The sequence below is a fragment of the Botryllus schlosseri genome, chromosome 3 (assembly GCF_051294905.1).
Source record: "Botryllus schlosseri isolate E-star chromosome 3, Bs_hap1, whole genome shotgun sequence".
NCBI classification, from domain to species: Eukaryota; Metazoa; Chordata; class Ascidiacea; order Stolidobranchia; family Styelidae; genus Botryllus; species Botryllus schlosseri.
The window spans coordinates 28,988,457-28,993,057 of NC_137238.1; the positions used below are offsets into that span (position 1 = coordinate 28,988,457).

General features: G+C 39.0%; 1 long non-coding RNA gene across 2 annotated transcripts; it reads left to right on the plus strand.

Annotated features, from left to right (window-relative positions):
* Positions 1 to 507: 507 nt before the first annotated feature.
* On the plus strand, positions 508 to 4,233 carry LOC145436325 (uncharacterized). 2 transcript variants are annotated; one of them, XR_013914265.1, is made up of 4 exons: positions 508 to 877; positions 1,119 to 1,269; positions 2,965 to 3,161; positions 4,046 to 4,233. It is a non-coding gene; the product is annotated as an uncharacterized LOC145436325 (long non-coding RNA). The 2 variants fall into 2 exon arrangements; XR_013914266.1 differs by having other exon boundaries at positions 509 to 877; positions 2,965 to 3,112.
* The last annotated feature ends 368 nt before the right edge of the window (positions 4,234 to 4,601 follow it).

Genomic DNA, 4,601 nt, shown 5'->3' on the forward strand with positions numbered 1-4,601 from the left:
GGGATCCTTCAACCCTATTATCGAGACACCCTAACCCCAGAGTATTCGTCTCTCCAAAGGCAAAAAATAATTTATTTTGACTTGATCATGCGAAACATTTGTTGATGAGGAACACTGGCTTGACGTGATCGATAAACGAAGAAGCGCCGCTTGATCTTCCACAGTTTCGATCTCACATACAACGCCAAGATCCATCTTCTCAAAACTTACACGACACAGGCCCGTCACTCACGCCATCGATTCCAAGCAGACCGCGCGTGGTCGGTATATGAGCGCTGCGTTATTTCCCGCGGCTACCCAATCCGTGATCTAATCACGCCGTGACTGCGTGATCTACGGATGCCCTGACCTCCTTACAAGATTGACGAATCACTTGATAATACTAATATTAGTTTAATAATTCATATTAATAGCTGTTAATACACTTCATTACAAAATTTCCCGAGGGCCGAATTCACCAAGTGCCGAGTTCATCGGCAACCATCTGCCCACATATAGCACGGCCAACTCCTAGGCTTTTTAAGACATGGCTATGCAGATCAGATGGCGAGGAGGAGCCTAGATAAACGGCCAACACTTCGGTAGGAATTATGGAGTCGACGTGTCAGGCTCGAACCCGCAATTCATTGGTGTTTAGCTATAATGGAGGGTACCACTACGTTACCTCGCCATACCTTGTAAAATGGGACCGTAGCATTTGGCATTTCGTGTGGCAATTGACTTTTGTGTGGAAAATTGTGTTCGTTTTAGAACTTATCCGAAACTTTTATTCCGCCATAGATTGAATATGATAAAACGAAGCCACTCACCACAAAGGAGGATTTAAAGAAGTTTGATGACATATTGAATGAAAGCAAAAGCATTTGCAAGAGATGTGGTATGTTGAATCTGTTTTGTTATTTTCAAATGCTTGCCGATAGCAGACGGTATATATAAACGTAAGATGTGGAAGCTATCAAGGTGTTATGTTTATTTGTTTTTAGAAATTCAGTCAGTCAAAGTGGACGATCGTATTGCTTGGATTATATTTAGGCTTATTTTAGCATCTTTGAGATGCAACTCTGAGCGTGGACGGTCATGAACAGTCAACTAATTCTGTTCCTCTATTGACATATCAGACATTTGCACTCGTACCGTTGGCGGCGACAATATTGGTCAGTCAGCAAGAAGCATCATGAAGAAGGTTGCCAGTCTGGTGTAATTATAGCAGAGTCGGAAAGAATGGGAAATACACTTTCATCAACCTCCATTTGAACAAGATCACATATAGTAAGAGACATTCATGATATGCTGCAAATGTGACTGTGTTCTTTGTCTAGTCACCCCACTCATGTAACTATTGAGGCTTCATGCCAGGGTTGTAACCAAGTCACAAGGCTCCGGGTCGCAAGTCAATTTCACTTTTATAGTTTTGACTCGAGTCATTTTCAATTCACCACCGAGTCAAGTCCGAGTCCAAGTCAGCGAGCAGAGGGCCGAGTCCGAGTTATGGTATTATGACTCGAGCCAGAGTATAAGTCATTGTGTTAGCTGCTTAGTTTCCAATTTAGGTCTTGTTAAACCAACTTATTATATTTTTTTGTGATATCGAGTGGGTCGCATTTATAATATACGAATTTTCCTTACTTTTAGCAGTTTCTGGCCGCATTTTCAAATACCAGTATCAATAGGCGAAATCCCAATAGCGATTTGCTGTACTATTCTTTGAAATAATCATGAAATGTCGGTCTTGGCCGTCTGAGTCTCAAGTCATGCGCAATGAGTCGAGTCATTTCCGTACTTTGAGAAGATGACCTGAGTCAAGTCGAGTCAATAGAAAATCGTGACTCGAGTCTTACAACCCTGCTTCATGCAATGAGCATTTACTTTGAAGATAAATAGTAATTAAATAACTGGTTGGTGGTACAAAATTTTAATACTGCTTTCAAAAGTACCTTCATGATAAACGTTATTGAAACCCGAAGAACTTTTCGCGCGCCAATTAAAGAGCTACCGGCACGATAAAGGAAGCAAAACAGAGTTGAATTCAATATCAGATGGAGAATTATGACGCATTAATGTCGAATGTAGAAATAACATCAATGGAGCCAGAGCACAGCAACAATGCAGTCTATAACAACGGTCGCGTAAAACAGTAAGACAGCGTGACACAATTCTTCATTTATTTATTATAGTGGTGCCCACCGTAAATACCATTTTATTCAAGTCCAAATTTTTCGATGGCAATAACTCCGCCTCCACTTGTTTGAATCGAACCAAATTTGATGAACATCGTTTCTATACATAACCTAACACTTTCATGGGGTGAACAGAAAATTTTCAAATTTTTTCTATTTATTTTTATATAATAAATATAAACTTTCTTTTCCTGTAGCAATGCGGCTACTGGTTGGAATTGAACCAAATTTGCTGTGTAGGCTTGAATTAGGTAACCTAACAATTTTATCAAGTAGCCAGAACGATTTCAGAAAAAACCTAACAATTTTATCAAGTAGCCAGAACGATTTGAGAAAAAAGTCATTTTTTTAAGAGCCCTAATGTCCATGTCAGAGAAACGTTTTAGGGTAGGCCTACTCTCATGTCTCGCAGCGTTCTCTACATAATTGTCAATTGCGATACAAACTGTACTTGTATTGGTAAAGCCATCCAACTTCGAATTGTAAAATGTTGGGAGTCTTGATATCAAATTTTTGAAAGGTGCACTTTGAGAAGATTTCGGAATCTGTCAAATTATACAAAAAATTTTAGCAAACGTTTTGACATATTTCATCTATTTGGGACTCGATCAACGTAAAAGAATTGGTAATTATTTTATACAATATATTGTATTTTTAGTTGAAGTATAGTAATAATTCTTATGGTTACCGCACTTGTAACGATTCACGGCCATAACTGGAATAATTAGAATGATGTAACTTTCAAATTGTCATGCATTTTGCAACAACATTGTTCTCAATTTTCAAGGTGCTGACCATTGGAGGAAGAATCACCATTAAGCCGGGAATTCACGATCCGTAAACGCGGCCGACTGTTTCTCTCCTGAAGCGGAAGCGACAGAGAAGAGGAACGAAGAAAAAAAAGGAGCAGGAATAGCAAGAGTGTGACAAGTCGCGTCCGTTCGCTTTAATGCGTATTTCCATCCGCGAAGCGCGTAGTAGTAGGTGGGAAAACTAATGGGCGTTTGGTTAGCGGTTATATAAGGTTGACTCCATCGCTGTATTTGCTAAATGTTGCGGTGAAATAGGGGTGGTGTCATTTGGTATCAATATTGACTATTAAAAGACCATTTGTTAGTTGTCAGGGATCTGTTCGGCCAGTATTCAGTAATTTCTGATGGTCACTTCCCGGCTTCTGTTCTCTAACCCCTCATGATTGTTATTCTGCTTCTAGTAAGACTGTCGATTCTAATGTTTTATGATTTGTCGGAGGTTTCGCTCGCTTTATTTACAACGTTTTGCTCTCTGCTAGGTCAATTGCTTTCCTGGCTGAGTATCGCTACAGCCTAAGAAACTGCACTAATTCTCATTTTAATGTCTTGCTGGTTATCTTGCTGTCAATTCTAATAATTTGTTAATGTCTATACCAGTGCAGCCACTCAAATGTTTTGTTCTCTTTACACAATATTGTTAGGTCTTCAGCTTTCCAGGCAGAGTATCTTTCCACTTTCTAGACTTGAGTATATATCTCTCCAACTAGCTGCCAAATAACTGATTCATTTGGATTGTTGAAGTGATCATTTTTGACAGAATGTGAAGAAATTTTAGTCAAGAATTCTTTTTGTGTTAGTGGCTGTTTTCAAAGATTGCTGAAGTAGTCATCGTTGATCTTGATAATCAAGTAGAAGTGGCGATTGAAGTCAGTTCTCTAGTCATATAATAATAAAAATATAATAAAAAAAACTTGAGTGGAAATAGTCCAGAATCAAATCCATTTTAGTAAGTATGGGCGAAAAAAATGCAGGAGTCATTCGTTACTCGCTACCTCTGCCATTTTCGCAGTACGAATGTCTTAGCAAACAATCGTCATTTTCATTTTTTTTCTGCAGGGTGTTGAAAAGAAAACGCCAGAGGGATTATCATCATCAGACGATGAAACCTTCTGATTACTGACTGTTCTCATAGTTTCATTCATTGCTACTTGGCACTACAAGTAATTTCGTTCGTTTCATTTTTTACACCGGCATTATTTACTTGCCAATTCCGTTTTGGAATAAATTACCGCAAATGTGATTAATATGTAGTAGATAATGTGGTGTGTGTGTGTGTACGCAGCCGTGATCAGGTTATGCCCAGTGGTAGAAAACAGGTTATTATATCAGGATATTCTTCTAATGTAGGATCTACATTCTATTCACCATGTTTAAAGGCTGTAGCATCTACATAATATTTACATTATTAAAGAACATGGAAAAGACATTGAATTGAGTCGACACAAAATCCCCCTTTCTACTACCTGCCGAGCTCTAATATCTACTATATCGGACTCCGCTTTCTACATCTTTGGTCTGTACTGTGTTTACTGGGTTACCGCGCCACGACACACCAAAAGACATATGCAGTTACGGCCAACATACGACTGCACGAAGTGGGCTACTAATGAAA